This window comes from Micromys minutus (genome assembly GCF_963924665.1).
Source record: "Micromys minutus genome assembly, chromosome: 3".
Taxonomy (NCBI): Eukaryota; Metazoa; Chordata; class Mammalia; order Rodentia; family Muridae; genus Micromys; species Micromys minutus.
Genome location: NC_137972.1, coordinates 68060166 through 68077932, shown reverse-complemented (window position 1 = coordinate 68077932; position 17767 = coordinate 68060166).

Genomic DNA, 17767 nt, shown 5'->3' with positions numbered 1-17767 from the left:
GGATAGGGGAGTAATGCAGGTGGGAGGAGGCTGCTCCGGGGCTCAGGAGGAAGTATGGGGGACCAGGGCTGGGAGGGCCTCAGGAGGCCTGAGAGCTGTTCTAAAAATAAAAGCAGTCTGTCCAAGTCAGGTGAGAGGCAAGACACTGAAAGGAGGGAAAGTCCATGAGAAGCCGCCAAAAAGAGCCTGAGACATATGTTGTTGTGTGGAATAATGAGGAAAAGCTGCCCTTCTCCCACAGTGACGTAAATCATCCTGTGACCCTCGGGGCTGGAGCCACTGTCCAGCACCTAATTCTTCACAGCTGTCCCTAGGAAAGGATTGGAGGGGAAGTGATCAAAAGCAGGAGGCAGGGCAGGTGCTGAGAGACCAGGAGATGTGGTGGTGAGGAAAAGAACAGACAAGGGACACTGAGGTACTCAGAGGTGGGGAGGGCCCATCCTGTTTCTGATCTCCTGGTCCCGAATTTGCTCTGTGAGGCAGAGAGCAGGCAAGTAGAGACTTAGGACTATGATCAGAGGTGTAAGAGAAATATGGAGGCCAAGGAGACCAAGCCAAGGTCTGGCTGACTGTGGTGTTAGAAAGCTTGGCTGGCTGTCAACCTGGAAGAGCCCTGTACCTATAGTTCCCTCCCCAAGAGCCCATCAGCACTGGACTGAGCAGAGAGGTTTTAGCTCTGGCTCCTGATCCCATCTCTGTTCCCTCTGCCTACAGTCAGCTTTAAATAACTTAGACCTGTGCATGGCGTTCTGGTAGTCCGTGGATGGTCACTTGGCGAGGCTTCACAGCCGGTTATATCTACAGCACAGGTAAGGAGGAGGGGTCAGATAAGGAGTGGCCTGGAGATCCCTAATTCCTCCTGAATATTGGGGTCAGGGAGAGGAGGCAACTCAGGTAGTCATTCTAATGACCCTCAGCCCCGTCCGTGCCTTCTGACTGGACATATGCTAAGTACCTGTTTGGAAGGATGTTTAAAACACTCACTATATTAAAGTCAAAATCTATTCATGCCCCTGTCCCAAGAAGAACCAGGTCCTGTCCTCAGAATCCATAGTAAGGGGTTGAGATGCCTGTGTCCTCTTTCACAAATTGAAGACTTGGGACAAAGAGACCAGAAAGATAGGTTTACCTACTCTGCCCACCCTCTCTTCTCCTCTATCCTTCCTCCTGAAGTTTGCAGTCTGTATTTCTTACACTCTTGCTGCCTGGTGACAGGAGCAAGAAGAAGATGAAGAGGACACACAGGGCTTCACCAGCTCCTACAGCCATTGGGCTCCAAGTCCAGCCCAGGACATCTTAGTAAGAAGGTCACCCAGCCACTTCTGAAGGTGGCTTGACTATCTGTTCCACTAGATCAGAGCAAGCTGAGTCAATCAGGTACAAGAAAGCCCACAGAGCAGAACAGAGGGAAACTGTTCATCATAGTCCAGAGGTCTGGAGAGCCACAATCAGCATACAGTCGAGATCTTCGGAATCCTGCTGGACCAATCAGGTCCTGTCTACCACACCCTTGAATCTGAAGCCTGCCAGGATTGGATAATGGTAGTGTATACCAGCTGAGCAGTTAGAACTCAGTGTATTGACTGGAAATGCCTAACAGAAGTGGTTTATGAGAGAGCAGGCTTATTTGGCTCACAGTATAAAATGACATAGTCCACCATGGTAGGACAAACCATGGTGGCAGAAACATATGACATTGTCTCTATGATAGAAAGCAGAGAGAGGTGGCTGTTGGTGTCAGTTGTCTTTCTTTCCCCATCCCTCTTTTCCAAGGATTTCCTTAAGTCTTTATGTTCACTACAGAAAAATAAAATTTGGAAGCCTGGGATTATAGCAAGAGGAGCTGCTCTTTATACACTCAGGGATTACAGTAAGAGGCCAGCTGTGACATCTTCTTGTTCACAGAACCAGGGTGACAGGCTTCCCTCCAAGCCAGAGGGCACAGTGAGAGTTTGTGAAGGTCTTCCTGTCTTTGGGATATCCTTTGCCACCTCCCCCATACCCTTTGTTCTCCTTGGTACCTTCCCCAGCCCCAGGTCCTGCAAAACCTCTGCTTTGTGAACACGTGTAGCCACAGGCACTAGGCAGAGAGGTAAAAACCTGATCCTGGGCTTCCACCTTCAGTGGCTTTGACCTCACCATCTTCCATGACCAAGCTTCTTCCTTCCACTTACCATATCTAAAAACCAGGAGCATTTGTGGTAAAAGGAGATCCACCACCCTTTGTATCTCCTCGGCCTTATGATTACTTTAGAGTTTTACAACTCAGGCAAGCCCAGCATGGACACATTAGATCAGCTTTTTAGCCTGAGCTGCCTGGGCCAAGTCTATGACAACACTGCCCTCCTGGGATGGCCAACAGCTGCCCAGCCTCAGAGCCACCTCCACAAGCCCTGCCTTCCCAAGAGCTGCCAGAATGACCCACCCAGGTTGGCAGCCTTCGGCTCCAGATGTGGAGGCCTCGCCTGCCACTGGATGGAGACTTTCTCGGTGATTCTGAAGGCCCCTGGCCTTCTGTGGATTCCTCAGCATCCCCACATGGAGCAGGGCAGGGCAATCTGAGTAGGAATCCTGGTGGGCCTGAGATTTTAATCCCAGCTACTGAGAACTAACAATTGGTGTGTTTGTAAGCTGCTCTGCTCAACGCCCAGTGCTGTATTTGCCTCAAGGAACTTAGTTCTCTATCTTGTGAAGTATGTGGGGGAGAGGTGGGGGGTTCCTGACATTTCCATGATACAGAACATGAAACAGAAATCCAGGGCACATAAGAAGCAGGCCATGGATGGTTTTCCTGGCCACTCCCCACAAGAGTCTGGAAGAGAAGGATATCATTATTGCTTGCCAATATCAGTCACTGAGGGTTAGGACAGGAGCTGAGACATGCCCCTTGCACATGCCTGTAAGCCTGCTGGCCCAGAGATGATCTGTGTAACAGCAGAGTAAGTGACCACCAACCAAGAGAAGCATTCCTGTGCACTCCCTTCCCAGACAACCTAAGTCTTCCTGGAAGCACTACACCACCTCCAGCACTGCCATCTCAGACATATGATCATATGATCAGAGGATCAGTCAGCCTGGACTGCTTGGGACAAAAGCTTCCCCCCCCCAACACCACACATGCTTCCAGTACTCTGGGAAGTCACTATAGTAACTCATATACTTCTTTGAAGTTTGTTGAGTCTTGGAGACATTTCCTTTGATTGAACTGCTCTAGTTGGGAATTTGAGAAGAACAGCTAAGGTAACAATACTTATTTGTCATCTGTCTGGAATGGCAGCCCCACTCAGAACTCTGCAATGTTTGATGTTGTTTCTTCTACTATGAATTCTGTTGAACCCTCTGTGACTCCAGGAGGAACACAGAGCAGCTTTCCCGGTTGGCCAAAGACACTTGGGTCTCTAGTGGATATTGGACAGAGCAACCAGAAGATTTTCAGTCAAAGACTAGACAAACCAGACAACTCTAGTCAAATGCTAAGCCAGTCAGAAGCTTCTTCAGGGTTTTTAACCTGAGATGGGCGTTATCTGGGACAACCCAAAAGAAAAGAGGCCTACAAGCACAGCATGGTGTCAGAAATAGTGTCAGGGTTTGGTGCCAGGGCAATGGATTCCATGTTGGAAAAGTCTCTGGGTCGCCTTTCCTTCAGTTTCTACTCCATTTTTGTCTCTGGGTTTCCTTTAGACAGGACAAGAGCCTAGCATGGTTGTCCTCTGAGAGGCTCTACCAGCAGCTGACTGAGACAAATGCAGGTACTTCAGCCTTGGACTGATGTCAGTCTGGGGCCCATATGGAGAAGATAGGGGAAGGACTGAAGGAGTTGTAGGGGAATTGCAACCCTACAGGAAGTACAACAGTATCAATGAACCCGGACCCCTCAGTGTTCCAGAGACTAAGAGATCAACCAAAGAGAATACATGGTCTGGTCTGTGATCCCTGCTACATATATAGTAGAGGAATACCTTGTCTGGCCTCAGTGGGAGAGGATGCACTTAATCCTGTAGAAACTTGATGCTCCAGGAATAGGGGATGCTAGCAGGGTGAGGTGGGAGTGGGTAAGTAGGTGGGGGAGTACCTTCTCAGGAGCAAAGGTGAGGAGAGATGGGGTAAAGAATTGGTGGAGGGGGCTGGAGTGACAGCTCAGCAGTTAAGAGCACTGACAGATCTTCCAGAGGTCCTGAGTTCAATTCTAGCAACCATAGGTGGATCACAATCATCTGTAATTGGATCCGATGCCCTCTTCTGGTGTGTCTGAAAATAGCTACAGTGTACTCATACATGAAATAGATACATTTTTAAAAAAGAGAGAAAGAGAGATAATTTGTGGAAAGGAAGTCTAGGAAGAGGGCAACATTTGGAATATAAATAAAATAATTAATAAATAAAAAGAAAGAAAAGAGCTAGTATTTGTGCAGAGGAGAGGGGAGGGGAAGGGAAGGGAGAGGAGAGGGGAGGAGAGGGAAGGGGAGGGGAAGGGAAGGGAGAGGAGAGGGAGGAGAGAGGGAAGGGGAGGGGAAGGGAAGGGAGAGGAGAGGGAGGGGAGAGGGAAGGGGAGGGGAAGGGAAGGGAGAGGAGAGGGGAGGGGAAGGGAAGGGAGAGGAGAGGGGAGGGGAAGGGAAGGGAGAGGAGAGGGGAGGGGAAGGGGAGGAAGAGGAGAGGGAGGGAAGGGAAGGGGATGGAGAGGAGAGGGAGGGGAGCAGAGAAAGTCCTACTGAGCTGTATGGCTTGTTTCATCTCATCCCACTGTGGAAATGCATAGGAAAATCCCAAGACTGGAGTTGGAAAAAGAGACCTTGTTCCAACACTGCATTGTAGGGAAACAGTCACCAAATGAAGTCCCTATGATAGAATTAACTCTGGAAAGTGCCTTCTCCAAACAGCCAGTCCTGATATTGATTGTTGGCTAATAGTTTTTATATAATCCATAAACACAGAGTCAAAACCCCTCAGGGTAGAGACAGAGAATCCAAGATGTCTTTAATTAGTAACTGAATTCTAGCTCCCCTGCCCTCTCCTCTTTCCCACCCTGCCACTCCCCTTGGACATTAGCATATAGTTGCTCATGAAACAAACCACAACTAACCTTTAATTCTTAACACACTTTTAGATGTTCATTTGTGACAGGCCTCACTACCCAGAACTTGCTGTGTTTGGCTCGAAACTTTCCAGGCCGGCCTCTGACTTGTTCGCTTCTTATCTGCACTTACTTCCCAAACACTTACAGGCAGGCCCCGCCACACTCCATCCCGTGCTTAGCTGCATCTTAAAAAGCACCCCCTTGAGTTAGGTACTCAAAAAACCTATGGTTAGTTCCCTTCGAGTACTTGCATGTTGCTTAAAAAGTAATTTAATAAAAAAAAAAGTTTTTTTTCACATTGTTCTTCTCTTCATCTGACTTTGTAAGACTTTGTCCTATATAGTAAATGTATGAACCAGCCCTGGTGGCATATGTTTGAAATACTGCTACTTGGCAGGCTGACACAGGAGGATTGGAAGTCACGGAAGGATGGTTGAAAAATGAACAGAAAAGTGTGTGGGGTCTTCACTGCCATGAGGCTTGTCTTATTGTTTTGCTAGGCTTCTTGCTCTCTCTCAGTTAACACCTGGACATGTTAGGAAGAGGCAGGTCAAGTTCAAGGGGATATGGAGTAGGTGCCACAAGACAAGGAGGGGTATGAGTCACAGGATGACCTTTGGCCCTGCAACACTGCCCCTTGGTCTCATCAGGTACCAGTGGAACAGGGCTCTGCAGCCTTTTCCCTCTTCCCAAGTATGCAACGAGTGCTGTGGTATCAGTTGTCTGTTACTGTAAGAAAATTCTCTGATACTTACTTATAAATAATAAAATGATTATTTTGGCCAATGGATTTAAAGGATTCAGTCTGTGATCCAGTGACCCTGTGGCTTTGGGCCTGTGGCAAGACAGCATACCATGGAGGAAGAGAGATGCAGGCAAGAATGCTTGTTCTAAGATAGGGTTTTACTGCCGTGAACAGACACCATATCCAAGGCAACTCTTATAAGAACAACATTTAATTGGGGCTGGCTTACAGGTTCAGAGGTTCAGTTCATTAGCATCAAGGTGTCCCGGCAGGCATGATGCGGGAAGAGCTGAGAGTTCTACATCTTGTTCTGAAGGCAAATAGGAGAAGACTGGCTTCCAGGCAGCAGGAAAAGGATCTAAAAGCCCACTCCGACAGTAACACACCTATCCAACAAGTCCACACCTCCTAATGGTGCCACTCCCTGGGCCAAGCATATACAAACCATCACAGTGCTGAAGTTTTATGAAATCTTTCTGGCCAGGATCTCAATAAGCCCAAGACGTCTCACTAAGGCCAAGTTCTTAAAGAGTCCACCATCTCCCTGTACTACCAACTAAGGACCAAGCTTCATCCCAGGAACCTTGGGAGACATTTACAATCTAAGCCATGGCAGCCAACTGTCAGACAGGATAAGGAAGTCAAGGACATAGCCTCTAGAAAGCTGTTTTCTGACCCTGCCACCATTTCCAGAAATTCGTGAGGTTTGATGTCTCCAACTGACCCTCCCACAAATTGAATTTTAAGAAAGGCTTACTAGAATTACTGTCTGAGGGTAAAGAGACAGAAAAGAAAGAAACAAGGAGGGAGTAGGAGACAGAAGGAGGGACCAAGGGGGTATACAGGCAATGTGAAGTCTGGTCTTAACTAGTCAAGCTTTGGGATGAAGGATGCTCAGAGCCACGTGCCCAGAGCCATCTGCACAAAGGTCATGCAGTATGGAGGTGTTAGGCCTGCGACCTGGAGAAGGATAAGGTCCTAGGCAGACCTAGGAACGGAGAAGCACCCAAGCTCCATCCATCATCCAGCCAGGTAAGCCTGGCAAGCAGCAGGAACCTGGAGGACAGATCAGAAGAGCTAGCGGAGAGCCTGCTTCCCTGACCTTGGCAACCATTTTCATCCTCCACACTTGCCTCACCAGAGTCTGCAGCACGCATGCCTATTCTTGATCATGGAAAAAAAGAGAAAGGCTGTCGAGATTGCATAAATGATATAAACTGCTCCTGCAACACAGCTGCTACAGCGTTCAATTGCAAGCTCGCGGTGAAATAAGTTGTATTAAGAGCAAAGGTGCCACTCAGACGTCATCAAACCCATCACTTTTTATTTTATTTCACTGTCGGATCTCTGCTCATGTACAATCAATATGTTGAGCCTATGAAGAAGCTATCACATAATGAGCGCCATTGATCTTCTCAACTTCGTCCAGTGATGTCAAATCAACGAGAGTGTTCAGATGCTATCAACCCGGAACTGCTTTATGCAACTCCAGACCTGCTCCACATCTTCCTGAGTGCTGGCTGTCAAGCACCAGACTGATTCCAAGTCCCATGTGTGTAGGAACTGAGGGTCGCGTCTTTCCTGTATGTCACTGAATAAAGAAGGCAGCTTAGCTTCTTCCAGAGCCACCGTGTTTCCCAAATGTTTAAAAACAGCCACCTCTCCGTGGGAGACTGGTTGCAGGACTCCCTTTATACCCTTTAAGTATAAAGGTCTGTAGATGCCCACCCATGTCCCTGACATACGATGACACCGTGTCAGTGCAGATTCTACAGGGGGCTCCTGCAGACCTCAAGCCCCCTAGAAATGGCATAGAAGAACTAACACCACATAAATACTGTGGAAACACTATTGTATGATGGTCAGGGAGCAGGGCTAAGGAAATACTTGGTATGGAGTAATTTTTTTTTTTTATCAGACCATGTTCCACCCTAAGCTGGGGTTTGGGAACTGGGACATGAAGGTCTGCCCTGAAGCTTGGACAGTTAGCTAAACGCTATGATCAGCCTGGTGAGAGCCACTTTGAGACAAGCAAATGGCCTAGGCTTGTGTTTTATCCCTTCTCCTGGTCCCTAACAACAGAAAAGTTTTTTCTTTGTTCTTGAATTACATTTTGAGCCCCTCACTCAACCTCTGATTCGGGTCAAAATATCTCAAATTACCTCCTTGTTTACAGACATCCAACGCTGATGCTAAGATCCTGCAGGGAAAAGCACCAGTCTGTCCTGGGGCCAGATTTGAAATTAAATAAATAACAAAACTCCCAAACCCAAAGATGTCCACTGCCTGAAATATGCAGCTTACATTTGAGTTCACGGACTAAAATCCACACAGCTGGTGACCCCCTCCCTCCCAAGCGAATGGAAGATTTTATTTTATTTTATTTTATTATTCACTTGAAACAGCCTGGTCTCCAAAAAGCAACGTTCCTTGTGCACTTCCTTTTCCTGGGCTCCCACTTAGACATGCAAGGCATATAAAAACCCCATTTGGAGAATTGCTTTTTCCCGGGAGGCCTTGCTATTGGTATAATTTATGAAACACACGACTCCTGCACCCAGTTCTAGAGGTCACTTTAGGTTCCTCTGAGGGAAGGAAGTTAAGGAGGGAGGCAGAGCTTCTCTTAGCTTAATCCCAATCTGGTTTCTAGAGACTCAAAACCCCTTCCACACAGAAAAGGTGGATCTGCTAGCTGCAGGGGAACAGTAATAAATTCTGAGCAGGCATCCCAGCCAAAAATGCTGTCGGGGTGGAAAGAGAATTAGCTGGAAATGTGTCAGTTGTAAACTTGGGCTTCTTCCTAAATACCAGGGGTGTGGGGGTGCTGTTGATTTTTTTCCCTCTCTCTTAACCTATGATGGAACAAGGAAGCATTTTTGTTGATTTAGGAGGGGAATCTTTTGTGCTTGCTCTTAAGTGAGAATGGTGGTGTTCTGTCCTTTCAATGTCCCCTGGTCATTTGCTATCTTAATCAACAAACCCATTGGCTTTTCATAAGCCATCCCAGACTCTTCCTCTCTCTTGGCCAGCAGCACGAAGGAGTTGAATGGAGGAAAAAAATGGTGGTTCCAATGCTTGGACAGTCCAGGAGGGAAACAGGAAGGAGATGGAGATACTTACACATCATATATATATCAAAGATATATATATATATATATATCAAAGATATATATATATATATATATATAAGATAGATATATATATATATATTAAAGATATATATATATATCTTTAAAGGCATTGGGGCACTATAAGATTGACTGTCCTGTACCCACCCAGTGTTTTGAGACAGGGACACACCAGACTAAGACCTGAAGATAAAGATAGACTGTTTGGCAAGTAAGCCCCAAGATACTGTCTGTCTCCACCTTCCTGGTGCTGGGATCACAGGCTCTTACCACAGACCTGCCTCTTATGGCTTTTTACATGGATGCTGGGAATCCAGGTCAAGTGGTCATGTTTCCATAGAACGTGTTTACTGGCTGAGCTGTCTTCCCAGACCCCTAGTCATTTCTTTTGTCTCCATGGCTTTCCCTGTTCTGGACTTTTTATGTAAATGAAACCATACAGCATTGATCCCTTTGTGCCTGGATTCCTCTACTTGGCATATGATGGCAAGGTCCCTGCACATCGAATTGTATCTCAGTCCCTTTAATGACTGAATAAATATTCCATCCATCTTATGTGTCCACTTACCAGCTGACAAGTGTTTGCTTTAAAAAAAAAAAAAAGAAGGCTGCTGTGAACACTCTTGTGGAAGTTTTGGTGTGCCCATATATTCTAGTCCTTTTCTGAGTTTTTTTTTTTCAAATGTAGAATTGCTGGGTCACAAGGTATCTCTGTGTTTTACCTGCTGATGAACTGAACATCGTACTCTGAAGACATTTTCTTTTAACAGTCAGATTTTTTCACAACTAGATGGGGAAAGGACTGGGTGGTTGTTAACAAACTGTCAGAAACTCTAATTAATGTCATTTTATTACCAAGCAGGCTTTGGTTGGTATTGTATTGCTGCCTCTGAAAGCAGCAACCCTACACACACACACACACACACACACACACACACACACACACACACTCAGTCACACACAAGCATGTACACATATACATTCATGCACACTCACATAGACACATGTATATGTACACACATGGAGACACATGTGCAAACATATACACACATGCATGCACACATGTGTACACACATGTATACACATACACACAGAGTTTCCACCTCTGAGACTTCAAACTCTTGAATGTGTCAGCTTGTTTATCCTTGGCTAAAAGAGCCAATCAGCAAAATGGGATTTCTTCTTCCACAACAAAGCCTACGAAACTTTGCTCTCTCTTCCCAAGGTCACATGGATCTGCCCTTTGTCTATCACTGCTGCTGTTAGAAAAGATCCACAAGACAGGCAAAGATGCAACTGAGTAGTCCCCCTTCCCTCTTACAATGTGCCTGGGAAACTGCCTTCAGCCCCCAGTTTCTGGTTGTGATTGTGGACTGCCCTAGACCCCAGAGCTCAGAGGCAGACCCAGACCAAGCTGGACAGCCCTGCCTCTTGCCCATCCCCATTCTGGGGTGCTGGAAGCACATCTTTGCCTTTGTACTCAGAGAGCAAGCTGAGGCCCCAGGAGGAAGTGAGCAAGCAGCCCCGCCAGGTGCTTGCCCTCTTCCAGGCAGCAAAGCTTGGATGAGGCAGCTCTCCAGGTGGGAAGTGCAACATCCTGGTGTCTTAAGGGCCGGAGATCCAGATGTTTGGCGTCCACAGCCCCCAAACTTGGGTGATTGAATCTGACACTTTTTTTTAAAATGGGGTATAGGCACAGCTGTCCAAAGGAAGCTAGCCTGTGTTCATTCCTCCCCTCCCGGCCTCAGTGTGTTCCAAGTTCCGATTCCAGGCAACCTTTGGCAGCTCATTCTTTCACTTTAACACCGGGGAAAACCCCAAGAGTCCCCCAAAAACACGGAAAGGGGGGACTGGCTTTTTTCATGGAGAGGTGAAAGGGGGAGTTGAGTACACAAATCAATTCAGTGGAAGAAGGGATCCATCCCTGGCTAGGACTTCAGGTAGACTGCCTTTGAGAGCATTCTCCACTCTAGGCTCTAGGCTCAGAGGACCCTAATGCAAGTTTAGTGCCCCCCCCTCCCCGCCCCAGGCTCAGCAGTGAGCTCTTTTGTTTCTTTGCCATTCTCTTTCCAAGCAGCTCAGCATCCCTGGACTCCCTAGCCTGGCCCTACTGATGTGTTCCCAGAATACACTCTGATTCTGCTCCTCTGTGAGCCTTTTCTTTTCCCCAGAAAGACTGTAGCTCTTCATCATCATTTATTTTGGCTCCGTTCCCACTGCATGACTCCCTACAGCCTTCCTTCAGCCCCAGCAAATCGATGATCCTGCCTCGCCCAAGCGCAGGGCCTGGGCTGTACTTCTATGTCTTCTGCGAAGAGGCAGTGGCCTCCGTCTTCTTGGTAGCTCCTGCCAGAGACCAGAGCCCGGAATGATGCTGATGCTTGCTCAGGAGAAGTTTGCTGAGTAAAATGAGATGAAATGAATGGAAATGTGACTGAGAAGCAACAGAGATGATACCAGAGTCAGGAAGCTGTAGCAAAAGCACACTGGTGGTTCGGGGCCTCAAGCTGCTATCATGTAGTCCAGGATCTTTTGCATCAGCCTCCTTTGAGAGAGTTGAAAGTCACTTACTTGACCGTGCCAGTCCAGAGACTGTCTTTAAGTACCAAGATATTCAGCCGTTTGTGTGTGTGTTGGGGGGGATTGTGTCAGACAATCCTAGAAAACCAGATGCTAGCCCTCAGCCAGAACCCAGCCCTGAAGCTTCAGTTATGTTTCTAAAAAGAAGAAACACCAAGACGTTACACAGCCGTCCCTAGGCATCCAGCATGCCTGCGTCTTAGTTCTTCCTGAGCAGGTGACAGATTTGGCTCCCAGCGACTCTGCAGGAGTATATTCTCCTGTTGCAAAAGGATGAATCTAAAATGTCCCCAAAGGCATATGGGCCAACAGCTGGTCCTCATCTGTGGTGCTGAAGCAAAATGAGGGAGTATCTAAGAGGTAGGGCCCAGTCACTGGCATGTACACTTATAGGGGATATGGTCCCTCCTGTGACTGTGTGTTCCCCAGCCACCATGAGGTGAGTGACTTCCTCAGCCCAAAGCTGTTGGGTCAAAGGAACGTAGCACGAAACTTGAACACTGACTCAAAATAGCCTTTTCCCTTTCTTGGGTTAATTTTTGTCTGGTATTTGCTATAGTAACAGGAAGCTGTGATACTTGCTTCTGGGGAATGGGGCAATGCAGCCGGCCTGCTGGAGCTCCAGTGAGTGACCAACCCCCAGCCTCCCTTTCTCCATCAGAGGCTCATCTTAACATTTCTGGACAGTTTCTGTTTATATTTAGTAGAATATTATGTGCTTTACTTTATATATCTATCTCTATCATCTCTATTGTCTATACCTAGGGAAAATTCTAGGCCATATAATAAGCTCCCTCCTGTCTCGGCAGAGGTGTCAAATTCAGGAGAGTTTACTCATAACAGAAGTATGACCTTTCATATTTTACATAGTCATAGTTTCTTGTATGTCAATCATACTTCCAGGAAGCTGTTAAGAATGGAAAAACAGAGATTGGGGAGATGACACAGCTTTTTGCTCTACTAGAGGATCAGAGTCGGGTTCCCAGCACCCATGTGTTGTGGCTAACAACACCTGTAACTTCAGGGAGTCCAACACTCTTTCCTGGCCTCCACAAGCAATTTTATGAGCACACACACACAAACACACACACACCACAAATCTTCAAAAACAGATAGATGTAAATGGGCAGGGGCTGTAGCTCAGAAGTACAAGATTTACTCGGTGAACATAGGTTCTGTGTCTCCCTCAGAGCACTGCAAAAATAAACACCTGAATGAAACAGAAGAGGCACCATTTGAATGATGCAAAACAAAACTGTTGGCAGTGTAACACTGTAAGTTCAGTGAGTCACAAGGGACAGCATGTCTGGCATCTGGACCCGTAGCTCTGTAATGGCAGACCAGGCTGGGTCCTAGCACTATCAGGAAGCCATGCTCAGTCATGCTTGGTACCTTCTGCCCCCACCATGTCTCCTCCGCGGGCTGGCTTCTTTTGCCCCTAGTACAGCTGAGCTCTAAAGCCTCTAGGCCCAGGGAGATCCTGCCTCCGGAAGTAAAGGGCACAGGAGAACCACATCCGCTCCCATCCTTTCCTTCAGGAGATGCCCACCAGGGTTTGCTGTTGGTGGCAGCACCTATTCCAAAGGTCACTGTGTCTCAGCTCCATTGCTGTCTTTATTTAAGTCTGCAGTGTCTACAGAAGTGACAACGCTTGCCAAATAAGGAGTTATCATAGAACACGATCCTCCGAGAAAGCAGCTGCTACCTTTATCAGGCCAGCTGTGCCTGCTTACTTGTCCATGGGAGCAGGCCTATGTGCTGTTGACAGAGCTGCCTCTATGCCGTATTGCTAAGCAGGGACCTCCATAGCAGATGTCCAGAGCCTGAGGGAGCTGAGGCTGCCAAGGGACCTGTCAATCAATCTTGTGCTAGTTTAATGGTTTGAATGTTATTGGCCACCCTAGTGACAGCCACATAGTCTGAGCTATTGGCAGCAAGGACATGATTATAGCAGCACTAGGGCAGCCAGTGAGAGTTCAAGAAGTGGACATGACTTGAAGTGTGGTCAGGGCCTGGGCCAATTGAAAGGGTTCAACCCTGGACGTCTATGTCTAAACCCAGAGTCTGTCATCCTGCCCTTACTCTTAGGGAACCAGATCCATTACTCTATCCAGTGTGCTCACCAAAGTCAGGAAAGTTAGCCTGCACCTGCCCACCCTCCAAGCCTATTTCCTGCTTCCGTGCTGTAAACTTGATCTCTGTGCTTGCACCTGACTAGAAGATCTGTCTTCCTAGACCACAATGTCACATATGATCAATGGGCCTCAACTCTTGATAGGTCAAAGTTGTGTTGGAAGTTTTTCGTGGTAATAAAATAGGTGAGAAAAACAACTTCTGGGCAGAGAGGGTATATTCTGGTGACAGTTTCAGAGGCGTCTGTTTATGGCCGTTTGACCCTGTTGCCTTTGGGCCTGTGGCAAAGCAGAAGTACATGGTAGAAGATGCTGCTCACCTGATGTCATCTAAGAAATAAAGAAAGAAGGATACCAGACCCATTTTAAGAGGATACGCAATAACCTAACCTCTTGCCACCAGGCCTCAGCCTTTAAAAGTTCAATCACCTCCCAACAGGAAACACAGATAAGCAAGACTCTGGTACCTTGGCCTTCCTGTTTTCTGACAACCACAGGAGACTACAATTGTTCCCATGCAACGCGAGAACTGTAGAGTGACCGACCCCACTGAGCTACATGTGGTTCATACACTGGACTCCAGGAACAGGCAGTGTAACCTCTCATGGCAGTTTGGTGTTTCCTCATAAAGGCCCACTTGAAGAGACGTGCCGTCTTTTCACACCAGGCTTCTTTCTCACTTGAACAACTCAAACCACAGTCATCTAGTGACATCCTTTGCCTCTTTATAATATCTAATACTTCTCAGAATCTACTGATTAAACCCTTTCCACATGACCTCATGAAGTCAATTGTTTTTATCCATATTCACTGTAGGATTATTCATAATAGACAATAATATGAACAATTAAATACCCATGGATAAATGGGTGTTGACTAGACACCATTCGGCATACACATAAAAGTAGAATACTATTCAGTATGCAATGGTAATCCATGAATGAATCTTGAGGCCATGCTGAGTGAACCAAGCAAAACACCAAAGAATGAGTTCTAGCGGTCGGTAGGATTGTTCAGTAAGTAGAGTGTTTGTTATACAAACACAAAGACCTGAGTTTGAATCTTCAGAACCCACATAAAGCTGAATATAGAAACATTCATCTGTTATCACAGCATGCCTATGGAAAGATGAGATTCCCCAGGGAGCTCATAGGCCAGCTCACCTGGAATATATAGCAACAAAGAAGAGAGCTTGTCTCAAACAAAGAGGAAGGTGAGAACCAACACTTGAGACCTTCTTACATATGCCATGGCATACACATGTCCACATTCACACCCACACACACACATCAATACACAATTATCAACACTTGCAAAAATAAAAGCAAAAGAATTCTATATGATTCTCCTTCTGTGGATCTAGACTAATTAAACTCAAGGAGACAGGAAGTGGATGTTGGTTGCCAGGGAACAGAGGCGGAAAGGGAGTTAGTTTACTGTGTTCAGAGTTTCAGATAGACAAGGAAAAGGTTCTGGAGGCGGGCAATGGTGATGGATGCACATCTCCTCGGGCCACTGAACTGTGGAGTTGTAAAGAACAACAGTAAAATGTATATGTTTTGTTCACTTTAACAAATTGTAAAATGAAAATGAAACACATGGTGAGCTGGATTTCTTTGCAGTGGGCAAATACAGGGGTTGGCTTTGGTGACGTGGAAAATTGTGCAGTGTGAGGTACCCCCAGCGCAGAGCCAGCTAGTTTAAAGGTTGACATCAGGCAATAATTTCCTTATCAGTGGGTGAGATGGGACAGGATGCAACATTCTCATGGTTTTTCCACTTTACATAACTGTGGCTAGCTGTAGGTTCTGTAATGATGTTCCCTACTTTGTCCTAGGACTGTTGATTTGTCCTATCCCCATCTTTCTGTCCCTCCATCCTTCCCTTCCACCCTCCCTCTCTCACCCTCAGTCCTATATCTTTGTTCTCTGGTAACAGTTTGGGATTTTAGAGACCCACCATTTGGTTCCATTCATTTTTCTCTCTTATCTATTGGTTCCTCCTGTCATCAAATCTCATTGTCTTCCTCATCCTTGCCTTCCACTCACTCAGTGTACTTCCTGTGTTTTTCTGGTTTTGTGAATGAGAGCCCTCGGTTTTTTGTCTGTTTAATTTGAGGGGGTTTTTTCATCAAGCATTCTTTGCTGTCAGTTTTCCCCTTTGCTACCTACTGGAAATTCTGCTGCATTCTTTGTTTTTAACCAGTTCCATACATTAAAAAATATCCTTTGAGGCTTCATATTTGACCTAGGAATTATTTAGAAATGTGCTATACGGTTCCTATTTTTGGAGAATTTTTTTTTTTTTTTTTGTAATTCTGTTACTGACAGCCAGGGAATGTCCCTGAGATAGTTTTGGTTCTCTCAGGAACTGGCTCAGGATAACATTAATGGGTATTTCATGGGGTGTTCCCAGGAAGCATGTGTAAGAAGGAAAGTTTGCTTCCGGTGGACTGATTCACCAATTTTGGAAAGAATTATGTAATAATTAAATGCTTTCTTCATTATTTAGGATTATGTGATGTCTTGATGAGCTTGTTGTGAATTTAAAATACGATTAAATCAGAGCTGAGGAGATAAAAGAGCTTGCCACAGGAGCATGAGCAACAGAATTAAGACCCCAACCACAGGCTTGAACTTTGAATCTATGTGTCAACTCTTTTGCAGTCCCAGCTCTCAGAAGGAAACAGTAGGAGATCCCAGGGCATATGGCTTGTTGAATTAGCCTAATTTGTAAGTTCTAGATTCACCAGGAGACCCTGCCTCTGTGAGTAATGTGTAGAGTAACCAAAAAAAAAAAAAAAAAAAAAAAAAAACTTGCTACCAACATCTGGTCTCTACATGTATGCATATGTCTCCACACAGCTGAAAACACACACATACACACACACACACACACACACACACACTCCACATCCATGCATATGCATAGAAAGAGGAAACAAAGTTAAATCAATGGCACACTGACAACCCATGACCTGCTGAGTATCACAGCTCAGCAACAATAGCACAGTGTGCTAGAGAGCAGGGGTTGGTTGTCACCAGCCCAAGAGCAAATCCAAATTTTCCCATGTGATCTCTACTGAGTGCACATCACCTTTTACACTGCTGGAAAATAAGACCGTAGCAAGTCAAGCCATAAGCTGGAAATTCATGTACTCACGATGATAGTCTACATTCAAGATGTTTCCCCAGCCTGCAATGCCTTTCTCCCGGCTGCTGAAATGTGAGCATTTGTACTTCCTCCACAGGGAGATTGCACAGGCTGGCTGACCCCCAGCAATCTCTAACAAACACCCTTAAGGTATGCATAGGCCCTACGGCAGGCCAGTAGGAGTGTCTCTTTGCTGGGTGCACAGTTTTCTTGCTTCATTCAGTTCTGTGTGGCTGCTGCAGAAATGAAGGCTTCTACCACGGTTCCAGAGGCAGCACAGGGCTTATTGGTACAGTCAGTGTGGTCCATCTCCCCTGTGGGACCACTCAAGCCTGGCTTGTGTGTAGCTCTATATATCATATTCAGATATCTACTGGGAAGTTTTAAGAGAGAAGTTTAACAAGTTTTTTTTTTGTGTGTTTGCTTGTTTTGTGGGGCTAAAAGCACTGGCTGTTCTTCCAGAGGACCTGAATTCAATACCCATCAACCACATGGCAGCTCACATCTGTCTGTAACTCCAGTTCCAGGGGATCTGACACTATCACACCAATGTATATAAAATCACACACACACACACACACACACGCACACACACATATACCAGAGAAACAACATACTTTCAATAAAAATATAGAATTTAGTCAGGTGGTGATGGCATATGCCTTTAATACCAGCACTCAGAAGGCAGGTCTAAGAGTGAATTTTAGGACAGCGAAAGGCTATGCTGAGAAACCCTGTCTTGGAAAAAAAGATATGTGGCTATTATTATGTTGATGGGGCTTGGACCTCATTCGTGACTTTGCAGCTTCTAGACAAGTCTTCTAATACTGAGCTATACCTCCAGCTCTTTCTTTTTATTCAATTAAAACACAATTACATTTCTTTCTTCCCTCTGCTTCCTCTCCCATATCTGTGATCTCTTCTTTAACCATTGTTGTGACATATATAAATAAAC